The sequence below is a fragment of the Furipterus horrens genome, unplaced genomic scaffold (genome assembly GCF_987537825.1).
Source record: "Furipterus horrens unplaced genomic scaffold, mFurHor1.1.pri manual_scaffold_3, whole genome shotgun sequence".
In the NCBI taxonomy this organism is placed as follows: domain Eukaryota; kingdom Metazoa; phylum Chordata; class Mammalia; order Chiroptera; family Furipteridae; genus Furipterus; species Furipterus horrens.
The window spans coordinates 45383681-45396857 of NW_028327173.1; the positions used below are offsets into that span (position 1 = coordinate 45383681).

General features: G+C 38.2%; 1 pseudogene; it reads left to right on the forward strand.

Annotated features, from left to right (window-relative positions):
- The first annotated feature begins 467 nt into the window (after window positions 1-467).
- Window positions 468-827, forward strand: LOC150015016 (adenosine 5'-monophosphoramidase HINT1 pseudogene; annotated as a pseudogene).
- The last annotated feature ends 12350 nt before the right edge of the window (window positions 828-13177 follow it).

Below are 13177 nucleotides of genomic sequence, written 5' to 3' on the forward strand. Positions count from 1 at the left end.
GAAAACTGAGGTTGGAAAGGTAAACTATCTTAGATAAAGTAACACAGTCAGTTCCCAGTAGTAGCATCAGGATTTGAACCAGATCTTCTGGCTGTCAATCTTGTGCTCTTAAATCCACAGTAGTGGCTTAAATCCACAGCAACCTTTTGCAGACAAAGCTTACTCACGATCCTGGATCAAGAAAACTTGACAACTTTGTAGCCCTACTGCTGTTATAATTAACTTTAAAAGTTTCATCTCAACCAAGTAAAGGAAAAGACTAAAGAAAGAATTTAGGCAATTCTGAGAAAAGTAAAACGAGAATTTTAATTATCTCGTTTATTTAGTATCAATGCTCTATTTTTTTAAAAACAAGAAACCTAGCCTTAGTGTATTTGTGGAATACATAATTTACCAAGTCATAAATAACTTGGTCAAAGTTGCTTTATAAAATGTTCAGCTGGTGGCCGTGCAGGGGGGTGACCGTGATGGCAGAGGATATCGCCAAGGCTCAGGCCACCTGGCCTGCTGGTGACACGATCTTCAGAAGATATTTGCAAAGAAATCCCCGCCAAAATGATTTTTGAGGATGACCAGTGTCTCGCTTTCCATGACATTTCCCCTCAAGCACCGACACATTTTCTGGTGAAGCATATATCCAATACTTCTGTAGCAGAAGCTGATGATGAAAGTCGTCTTCAACATTTAATGATAGTTGGCAAGAAATGTGCAGCTGACTTGGGCCTGAAGAAGGGTTATCACAGGGTGGTGAGTGAAGGCTCAGATGGGGACAGTCATGTTCATCTTCATGTTTTGGAGGTCGGCAGATGAATTGGCCTCTTGGTTAAGCATGTTTTAGAGATAATTCTCCCTTCTCTAGCCAATGATGTGTTAAACAGCACACTTATTTTTGCCTGTGTATAAACGGATTGAACAGTAACTTGAAACTCATACATAATAAAAGACATTGTTGCATGGTAGGAAAAAAAATGTTCAAATAGGTCTAGAAGACTTTTCCTTTTGGGATATTTTTGAAACCAAATGTACTGTCAAGTATATTCAAAGTATATTTGTTGGTCCCACTGGCAATTTAGTCTTAATGTAATATTGATTATTAATTGGTTGGTTAATGCACTTTTAAATAAATTCAGCAAATATTTATTGTAAACTCACTGGTTCAAAATATTGTGCTGAAAATGGTAAAGGATATAGAAATAAATAAGGGATTCACTCTCCTCTTAAGAAGCTTACTATCTAGTTGCAGGCAAATATGAGTATAACTAACTACAATGCAAGGAGGAATGCACTGAGGTGCTGTAAGGGAGGTGTTAGCAAAGGGGAACGAGGTATAGAAGAATGATTATAGTAATGCTGACTGGGCACAGTGGGAAAGTCTGAATTACTATTTGTGGTAGAAATGGAAAAGAACCAAACGAGATTTTCTTCTAAATTTAGAATGATTAAGAGAATTTTCTCAGAGAAACTTAAAGTTGGGGAATTTAAAAGGCTTAAGTGCTTTAGGATGCATGTCTGAGCTACTGGGAACCCTCAGAACAGATTGTCTTTTTTCCCCACCTAAGGGGATCTTTTTTGGTAGATATAGTTCTGAATTGAAGAATCCTTTTAATTACTACCATGCATGGATCTAGATTACGTGGAGTCTACCAAACAATTGAAATCAAAGTCCTGGCATGCCAAATGAGCAAAAGCATGTAAGTAGTCCTACTAATAGAGTTCTCTTTTACCAGACTTACTTCTTTTTGGGATTGCTAACACAATACAGTAGATTATAAACTCTGATGAAAGAGAAAGATGCAGAAAAATAATTTCTTAATTTATTAGAGTTTTATCGTATGCTCATTTATTGATATTTTCTTTTGTGTTAAAGATCATCTGTGTAAAATTGTAAACAGGCAGAAATTCCTAAAAAACAATAACAAATGCTGAAGTTGGCCCAAATTACAATGAGAATAGATGATAAAATATCTATCCTGTTTATTAAAACATAGTAATACTCTGACCAGTGTGGCTCAAGTGGCTGGACAACACGCCACAAGGCAAAAGGTCACCGGTTCGATTCCCAGTCAGGGCACTTGCCTGGGTTGTGGACTCAGTCCCTGGTCAGGGAGTGTGCTAGTAGCAACCAATCAATGTTTCTCCCCCTCTCTTTCTCCCTCCCATTTCCTCCAAAAAAATTAATATTTTAAAATAAAGAAATATAAGCCTATAAAGCAATCTTTTCAGAGCCTTGAAACCCTGAGAGCAGGTTGATGTGAGGATGGAGTTTTAACCAGCTACTGTTGTTCTTTTTCGGTTTAAATAAGACTTGTAATCTCATTTTATGAGTGCCTGTGTTATTTTTCAGCATCTGGTCACCTTATAATATGCAGGTGCTAATGGAGCACAAGAAGCATATCATTGAATAAATATGAACACTGTATTTTTCTTGAGGGACAATACGTATTCTTAGGACTTCTATTGAGTTACATTTTACTAGTCCTAAAATATTTCGAGTTATGTACTTAAAAGATACAGAGCATGGGTATTACATCCACGCAAGTATTTTAGTCAGTGAATGTTCAATGTAGCAGGTAGAGATGAACGTGGCACGTCTTGTAGACTGAACTGGGAACAGACTCTTCAGCCATAAAATGCACTTAACAGTCTATTTAATAGTGGTGAGGTCCTTGAAAATGCAATATCCATGCTAATCTTGCCTTTTTCTAAACCACAGATGAAAAATAGGTCAGTGAGGTAGAGCCTTCTCTATTTAAAGTGTGACATTTAATTTATTTAAACAACTACAAAAACTTTATTAATTCAATATAAGATAGGTATGCTGAGAAAGTAGAGAACTTTGTTAAGAACACAAGGTTTTTCAAAATTTGACATGCATGTCATAGATCTCAGAACTCAAGAAAACCTCTACTGGGTGGTGGCGGTGGGTGGGGGGGTCCGTTAAATTAGTAACACCAAAGAAGGACCAAAAAAAAAAAAACAACAACTCAGAATGTAATTAAATCTCACACTGTGAAATGGCTTAAAGGACCTGAGTATTTTACAAAAGGCAAGAGGCAAAAATTAGAAAAGGAGTCCCCAGAGAAAGGTTTCCATTCCCCTGATGCCTCTAGGGAAAATTCATTTGTGAAGAGAAGTATATACAGACAGAAAGCTTCCAGCAGAGAGCAAACCAAGCAGTCACGTTAAGACTTAATGTAACTAGATACCAGCTTTGGTGTGTTTCATTTAAACCACAATGTTCTGTAGAATTCTTTGGAGAGGAAAACACAGGGTACCTGATAAATTGTAATTGCATTTCATTGGGATCTATTTTGGAGAATGACTGTTCACACTTTTCTTTTCCAGCCCCTTTCATTTATCTGAATAGGATTTAGTACTCTCTGGCCCCACCCTCACAATCAGCCTAAATGTGTACCCAGGGTAATGCTATAGTTCCAATCTTTCCCAAGAACAATTATAAAGAACAAGCGCGCCAGTATTTGAGAAGTAAACACATTGATACTCCACTACAGCTTTGGGTAGGGGTTTTGAAAAAAACTTCAAAAATAATTTCTTCTTATCATACATTCTCGGGTTGCAGATTTGGGTGCCGTAATTGAGGGGAGGAGATACTTTCCTTTTTCTCACCCTCTTCTCCAGATCCTGAAAGAAATCCTGGAGGAGAAAGGACACCTAGAGGTTATTTCTTCTGCTTAACTGACTACCATGGATTCAATAACAGTTTAGTTCTGTTCCATTCAGCTTTTATACCAGAAAACTAACTCTATCAATTATAGAAATAACTTTTTATAGATAGATTTTTTTTTCCAAAACCTGTCTTCACTGCATATCCAGGCAAGATTATTTTTCTTCATGCCATCATAGTACCTAGGTTCTTTTCTTCATTTTATGAGAATCATTCAGGTGATATGTAGTAGCCAGTATTACTGGGCACATGTGGTATCTCATTTAGATTTTTAAATCCATGTTCCTAGAGGATTTAGGAGTGTTACTATTGACAATACCTGCCATCCCTTGCCTCATTAAAACCAGACCCCCAACTCACTGTAAAACAAAATGATGATAAAACGTAGTTTTTATATCATATTCCACCCCCCTCCTCAGTGCTCTTTTTTAGTTGGCAATCTTAAAAAAAAAAAGAAAAGAAAAAAAATTGAGATCAAAAGCAATAATCCAAGTAGGAAGAAAAAGGCTTTATTTTGTCACTTACCCTGTTTCTTTGGTAGGGACTTTCATTCTTTACTATAAATAAAAATTTATTTAAAAATCTTACTTTAAATTTTGATGTACTTACTGTAAAATTTACAGGTTGGAACCTCCTACCAGTTTGATTTATATGATTTTAAAATGGAGTTCATATCATTTTCCTTGGGGAGACTTTTTGGTTTGAATAGTTCTTACTGGCAGGTTGCCTCCTTTATATTTAGTTCAAATTTTCATTTTCAAAGACCATTTTAGACAAGTACCATGATAGCTCTAGCTGATGGATCTGTGTGCCACATAATAGAGTGTGACAATCCACTCAGTTGTGAAAGGTACTGGACATAAAATAATAAAGTAACATTTGTACTATCACATTGGCTTTACAAATCTGCTTGAACACTGACCCAATAGTGCTACTCATTATTGGAAATTATAGATGTTTATAATTCTGCAAAATAGGTTAGGTTAAGTTATGTCATATAGTATATATTTAAATTTAAATTCAAAATCCTGGGCTGAGAGAGATGTCAACTTGTTATACTCCTTGGAGTTTTGGGGACCATGAACCAATGAACACATTACATTGGCACATTAGAGAACTCTTTTTATCAGTAAAGCTATAAGCACCATCTTCTGTTTTAATAACTTTTAAAAATAAGAGTTTTAAAATTTTATGATTTTATAAAACATAGACTTACACACCAAATTATATCTGTGGAATATTTATATAAAGACATAAAAATATGAATGTATGTTCTTAGAATTCTTCCTAGATTCTGTTACAATAACACTGTTTGAACTATGTGGCAGGAACATGTATTAATTCTTTTATTATCCATATTGACAAAATCTTTATTTATTTATTTAATTTTAGGGAAAGGGGAAGAGAAGGAGAAAGAGAGGGAGAGAAACATTAATGTATAGTTGCCTCTTGGGTACCCCCAACTGGGCACCTGGCCCACAACCCAGGCATGTGCTCTGACTGGTAATCAAACCAGCAACCCTTTGGTTCGGAGGCCAGCACTCAGTCCACTGAGCTACACCAGCCAGGGCCAAAGTTATTTTTATATGTATATTATATACATATATACATTCGAAAAATCTGTATTTGTATAAAAATAATTATAAGTGGCATCTGAAATTGACAGTAAAAATAACGATGATTTATATCCTCCTGGGCTGCATGTAATATTGGTCTATAAACTCCTTAAGGACATGCTATTTACTAAATAAATATTTGTTAAATAAGTAAATACATCCATAGATAATTATAAATTAACTTGATTAGCTTTATTTAAGCAATAAAGAAATTTAAATCACTTTGTTCACAGCAGATAACAATGCAGTTTAGGTTGATTTTATTTTGGTCCCATTCCAATAGGAGGTTAGTTGTTGCAGTCCCCAAAGCAACTTCTGTCTTCTATAAGGCTGTTTGATATTGAAATAAGGGTGACTGCACATGTGTGCAAAAAAGAGGAAAGGTAAGGGAAAGAGGAAGGATGAGAGGGAGTGGGAAGGGAAGAGAAGCTCAAATACTCTATAAAGAGAATCTTTCCTGTATCAACTATATTTGGCTACATGTGGAATAATTTATATAACAAAGGCAGAATAACATCTGGATTTCTTTTTTTACCAGATTTCAAAATAATGAGTGGTTTACTAACTTCCTCCATTGGCGACCTTTTCTTTTTTTAAAGTATCATTATGAACTCAAGGAGAATTCAATAGACAATTTAGCAGTCAATTAACATTTGATGTGTTTCAATCCACTGTAGTTCTTACACTTATTGATGCTCAGTGTGTCCCATCTATGGCCAGTGGGAGTCTCTTCAAGTTGGGTTCCAAGTCTTTTTGACATTGACGCTAGTGGTTTTTGATAGTTTCCTTGATATCTGGTATAACAAAATATTCCAGATTTATTATTGTACATTTGTTTTCCAACCTGTAATTAGTTATTCTACAGGGATACCTGGTTCCTTTTAATAGGAATAGTATTTCAAGACCATAATCTGTGTGCTAAGGATGCTCATTGCTAAATTGAGCTTTGTTTTTAGTCCTTTCAGTAAAAAGAGCTAGGAAATAGGCTTTCTTTCTATTCCTTTCTTCCCTCCCTTCCTTTTTTCCTTCTTCCCTTCCCTCTTTCTCTTTCTCTTCCTCTACTTCTGTCTTCCTTACTTTCTTCTTTTCAATAATTCAATAAAATAAAAAATGAGTTCATACTGATATTTAATTTCTATCTTACACCTTTAACTCATTTTTCCCATATAAGAATCCGGATAACAAAACACCAGGGATGACAGAATTTGAATATCACATAAATCTTTATTTTCTTTATCCCGTTTTACACATACAGTAGTCTTAGAACAACAGTACTAATTCTAATACGAGCAACATGATTCTAACAATTATTTTCTTTATTTTTTTAAACAGATCTTTTTTCTTAGGGTATATCCTATTAGTGACCGACCATCAAATTATTATTTCAAAGTCCCTAGGAACAGTTATTCTTTGTGTATCAAGCCACCAACTGGATACACACTTAAGTTCATTTCATTTTATTTCTGAATTTTATGGATTTATTTTTCCATTTAATTTTCTTTCACAACTAACTTAATTTTCAAAAGTCACAGTCATACTAATGACAGTCATTATGTAAATATTTTGTCTTTCTTTTGTGTGCAATTTCTGTACTTTTGAGGTTTTTTAATTATAGACCTGGAAATGAATGAAAGTAATTAAAATCTGAGTTTAATCATAGTTCTAACATTTATTTGCTGTATCTCTTAGAGAAATTACATAATGTTTCAAACCAGCGTTTTAAAGTGTTTCATGGACCATTCTATAGAATGGGAAGTGGGAGGTGAGGTAGGGTGTGGAGATAAGATTCCATGGTTAAATAAAGCTGAAAATTCTATACAGTTGTTCTTGAATAACTTTGGGTGTAGGGGCACATAGCTCCTGACAGTTAAAATCTGCACATAACTTCTGATTCTCCCAAAATGTAGTTACCCCTCAATATCTACAGAGAATTGGTTCTAGGACTCCCCACCCTCATGAATACCAAAATCCCAGGATGCTCAAATCTCCTATGTAAAATGACATAGACCAATGCACACTTGGGTCTTTGTGTCCACAGACTCTCAACTGCAAATTGAAAACAGTGCAGGTATTTATTGGAAAAAAATTGACATATAAGTGGATTCACACAGTTCAAACCTGTGCTATCCAAGGGTTGACTGTATTCATCTAGAATCATGATGTCTATAACACATAAAAGGCTCTGAGAAGACTTGGAGTAAGATATTCTTTTTTGATTTCTGGAATGCATTGTGTTCAAACTTATCTCTGCATTTAGAGACTATTCTCATACGTGTGCGCGTGTGTGTGTGTGCAGTAGTTATTTCACTAAATGAAAGTTCTTTGGAACATACTTTGGAAAATATTGCTCTCAAGTTTTCTTGTATGTCAAAAGAGGATAATAATACCTGCTCCACCATTCATTCTCTCAGCGTTATTGTGAGGATCAAATAAATGGGATGGAAAGACTTTAGTATATAAAAGAGACTACTGTTTTGTTAATGGCTATATTGAAACTTGGAAATGTTGAGGTTAACTCTAACTCTATGCTACTTAAAGAGCAGAGTTAGTCCCTGGATGGAGCAAGGGAATAATGAAATTTGGGAGATTTCAGAAGAATGGGAAATGACATACAAGGATCAATTGATGAAGATGTACAGGCAGGGAAAGGGATTCTATTTCAAAGAGCTATAATCAGATGAATGGTTTTTACTTAGAATCAGGGAAGCCCTGGGCCTAATATAGAAAAAAAGTTTGTTCTCTTAGTGGGTGCCAATGATCCAGGGAAGAGACTAGAAACTATCATGAAAGTATGTTTTGTGTGAGGAGGTTTGACTAGCTCATTAAGTATTTATTGATAATAACCATGTTATCTTTGGAAAGGTATGTATTTGTTAGGGCTGCCATACAAAATACATGGGTGGCTTAAACAACAGAAATTTATATTGTCACACATCTGGAGGCTAGAAGTTTGAGATCAAGGTATCAGTAGACTTGGGTTCTTCTGAGACTTCTTTCCTTTGCTTGTAGACAGCTATCTTTTCTGTCTCTTCATATGGTCTTTCCTCTGTGGATGGGCATGTCTGTGTACAAATTTCCTCTTCTTATACAATTTTTAGTCATATTGGATTAGGGTTTACCCTAATGACCTCATTCAAAATGCAATTCCCGAGTATGTGTATGGAGAGGCACTGGGCATTCAGAGGTGATAGTACCTACTGGAAGGTATGTAGATGTCAAAGTGGGGCAGTTCGGCTATGAATTAAAGGCTTTGAAATCCCCTCTACTCTTTATTCAATGAACATTTTAAGCACTAACTTTGTTAATAATGTGCCAGAAAGGAGAGATTGATACCAACTTTCACCATTTTAAGTTGTATATTTTTCATATCTTAATATTTCTGAAATTTATATGTTTTACAATCATAACTAGTTTAAATGGTAACATTTTCCCCCCTTCTTAGTAGTATATAAAATACTGGGGCTTCTTACAATTGATGAAGTCAATTAGAATCTAAAAATTGTGATTTTTGGTATGCCGAACATGGTTCTCGTTCACAACATGATTAAATCTTGCAACGTACTGGACTTCCCCCTAGAGTTGTAACCATTTAATATTCTTCATCAACTTGCCTTTCTCCGCTTCGCCTTAAACATGCGTTTACTCAAGTATGGTTGCCTACTCTGGTACTGTACTGTATCCCTTATTCTTCAGCCAAATGAAAGACTTTTCATATCTTTATCTTCAGCCCCAACTTTCTTCCTAGAGTCTGACTCTCAACTGGCACCTGAATGTTACTACTTGGTTGACTCAGTGTCACCTCAAACTGAATACAATGCATATCTTTCACTCCAAGTCGGCTTCTTCTCTGGGATTCCCTAGGTCTTCCTAGTAATTCAGATTGAACTCTTGGGAATCCTCCTTGATTTTTCCCTCTTTTGTTTCACTTTTTCTACATGTCTAGTATGTTACCAAGACTTGTACATTTTTCCTTTTGTAGTAATCTCTTCTTTTCTAGTTCCACAGTCACCATCTCAGTCCAGGCCCATGTGTTCTGCACTTTTCACCTGCATAAATTTGGCTTGAACCTTTTCCTTGATCTGAAGTCCCATTCCCATCCTTTTGGTTTATGTAAGCCCAGGCTTTCCTTCAAAGCTCAACCGATTCCTCCAGGGAGAGCATTTCCTGATAGTTTTTTAGTTTACAGTGAACCCTTTTCTCTGAACTCCTATAATGCTTAATGCATATAACAATAACCCGCATTCAGCATATGCTCCCTTCTGTTGCTTTCTATCCTCTTATGAAAATGTCTTTCCAATAAGAATTAAAGATCTTGAGGGCAGAGGCTTGGCCATATTTGTTCATATTTCCGGTGCCGAGGGTCTTTTAAATATAGAATAAAGTTTTATATCTGAAAGTTTATTTACCTAGTCCCATTCACTCATTTCACAGATGAAAAAAGATCCAGAGAGTCATTCAGACCTGCATAGTATAAAGCCAGAGCCAAATATTTGCTGATACTTACGGATTACAAATTAGAGGGGCGTTTTTATACAGAATGGCAGGATTCAGAGGGGAGAATGAGAGTGTTCTCTGAACAAGGAGGAAATGTAGTTGTTTTTGGCAGTTCGGGAATAGGTGGTTTGGAAAAGCTGCCTGATGGGGAAAGTGTAGTGGCTGTTGGAGGACAGGGCTGTTTTTCTGCATAACCCTCAGGTTCTCAAAAATGGACGTTCAATAACGTTTCTTACGTGAAGTGCCTTCCTAATCTTAATACAGGCAGGCAGCTTGAAGAAAGTGAAGCAGATTGGCCTTCTGATTTCTCGAGGACACAGGCCCAGAAGACCTACTGCCTGGTGATGAGAACCAGCTCAGGGCTCTCCACTGAGTGAAGAGAGCCAGGACGCGCCCCTGGCAGGAATTCGTGGACTAAGCAGCAGCTCAGGCCTTGGCCGCGATCCCAGGAAAGAAGAGCGAGGGGCTTTCCACCTGCCCCAAGCATAACCCGGGATCGCAGGCCTCTTGGGTTCCAGCCGCTCGTGCCACGCCTCCTAAATCGGCCACCACCTCTCCGCGCCTTTCCTCCGCCCCTCCCCTCACGCTGGACGGGCTCGCTCCCGTGCCGGGCGCACGGGGGCGGGGGTGGGGGGAGCGAGCAAGCAAAGACGGAAGGACGGAGGGGCGCTGCGCCGCGAGGGCGAGCGCGCAGGCGCCTTCATGGGATCCGCTGTAGGCTCGAGTCTCAACGTGCAGTGGGCAGCGGGGTAAGGCTCGTGTCCTAGGGTTCTGGACCGCCCCGTCAGGGTGGGGAGGCGCTGGGGACATGCTATACGTCGCGAGCCTGTGCGAGCTGCGCGCAGCTGGCGACTCGGCTCTCAGCTCCTCTTCTCTGAAAAGGACTGCATCCAGGCCTCCGCAACCCAGTCTGCAGGCTCGCTTGAGCGTGGGGTGGAGGATGCGGTGACATGATAGCAGGGGGACCCGTTGGCTGGAGCGGCTTGGCCCCCTGTTCCTGCGGTACTGAGGGTCTGGCCCTCTGGAGAAAGGCGGGGGCGGGGGGCATTGGAAGGGGTCCTTTTTGCAAGATGTGCTCACCTGGGAAGGCAGCACTCCCTGGGTGTTGGGCAAAGGACCTTTCAGACCAAAAGGAACAGATTCGGCCCCTGGGAAGTGGACAGCCGGCATTTCTTATGGGAGACGCGCTGTCAGGGCAAAGCAGGATGGAAAACTCAGCTGCCAACGTGGCAACTTCCTGGCTCAGTGGCTAGGTTAGAAAGTTACTGTATTTTACTTTACAGACGGAAACTAATGAAGAACCCTTTTTACTGAATGAGAAGAAGAGCCTCATATAAATCGTTAACCATTAAGGACTCAGTAAAACTAGATACTTCCTCATTTCACACGTGAAGATCACCATTCAGCAAATATAAGGCCTCCTCCTATTGGACGAGGTTATATCCAGATAAACCCATCGTCAAACCCATCCTAAATTGAGAATACATTTAATACACCTAAACTACCCAACATCATAGCCTAGCCTACCTTAAATTTGCTCAGAACACTTATATTAGTCTAAAGTTGGGCAATTATCTTGAGTTTCATCTCAAGAGTAATTGTCTTCCCCTTCTCACCAGAAGCAAGAGACATATAGGTTGTTTTGTAGACTCATGGGATGTGGAAAAAGTCCAAAACACGCTAGCAATACAGTAGTCCACTCTGGGGTATGGGTTGTTCACCCTTGTACTGGTGTGGCTGACAGGGATCTGCAGGTGGGCTGGCTACTGCCGCCCAGCATTAGAATTGTAGAGCATGTCACTAGCCCAGGAAATGACGGAAATTAAAAATTCGAGTATGGTTTCTACTGAATGCATATAGATTTCTCACCGCGGTAGTGTTGGAAGTCCTAAGTCCAACCATGGTAAGTCAGGTTCAGCCTGTACTGTGTGATGACCTGCTTTCTGTTGACCTTTTCTATAAGTGCAGGAACAAAGCAACAGTTGAGACAGGAGGATCCCTCCCTGCTTGTATGGAGCATACTTATATTCTAGTTGACAAAAATAAAAGTAATTTCCTTTTATACCTTTTTATTGGGATATACTGTACAAGATAATACTGTACACGTAAGTTGTAATTTGTTGATTTATCATAAAGTAAACACATCTATTCAACACTCAAATCAAGAACCAGCACATTCATAGCATCTTAGAAGAACTCCCTGGAGACCTCTTTCAATTACCATGTCCTCTTTTCTCCCCAAAGATAGTCTCTTTCCTAATTTCTGCCACCTTAAATTAGTTTTACCTATTAAGAGGCTCTCATAAGTGGAACCAAATATATTTTATGGTGTCTAGCTTTTCTTACTTAGAATTATGTTTGTCAGATTGTTTCATGTTGTGTAAAAATATAATTTCTGATGGTGAAAAGAATTAGGAAGAAAATTAAAGAAGGTAATGGTACAAAGAGTAAGAGCTGGAAACGTTTGTGGTATGGTCAGGGATGGTCTTTTGAGAGAATGACTTGAGATATAACATGAAGGACAAAAGATTGGCCAGTGAGTTGTGTTAAGAGCATTCTAAGAAGAGGGAATAGAACTGGAAAGGAATTGAGGTGTGAATGAACCTGACAGGTTCTAGAGAGGAAGAACTTGTGGGAAAGTGGAAGGACACGAAATTGGAGAGGCAGGTAAGGGTCAGATCATAGAAGGTCTTATGGCTGGGGTATTTGGATTTTATGGTAAGCGTAATGGATGTCTGGAAGAGATGTTTTTGATATCCTTCAGTTTCTAACATGAGCCACTTGTGGAGGATGGGAAGGCCTATCCGTTTTACTCATCAAAGAAACCCTATAAATGTGACAGTATTGGGCAACTATTGGGAATTAGGGGAAACATTAACATGTTGAGAGACCAGATCTTCTTTTGTATTGTCATAATTTATATTAATTCAGGTACATAATATGCTTGCAGAATCAATTTAGAAGGCACTTTATAAATTAGTCATTTATTCTACACTAAAAATATTCTTGTCAAGTAGTCGCTCAGCTTGTGTTTGAAACTGTTAAAGAGGAACTCCTCTCTCAAGAAACTCATTTCATGTTTGTACAGCTCTATTTTTTTAATTTTTAATTTATTGATTTGAGAAAGAGAGAGGAAGGTGGGGGGGGAGGGAGAAAAAGGAAGAGGGGTCAGGAGAGAGAGAGAGAGAGAGCAGAACACTGATTTGTTGGTCCACTTATTTATGGTTCATTGGTTGAACCCATAACCTTGGTTTATCAGGACAATGCGCTAATCAACTGAGCTACCCAGCCAAGGTGGACAGCTCTAATTGTTAGAAAAGATTTCCTAATAATTAATCAAAATATCTGTAACATTGGTTATCAGTTCTGGGACCATACAGAA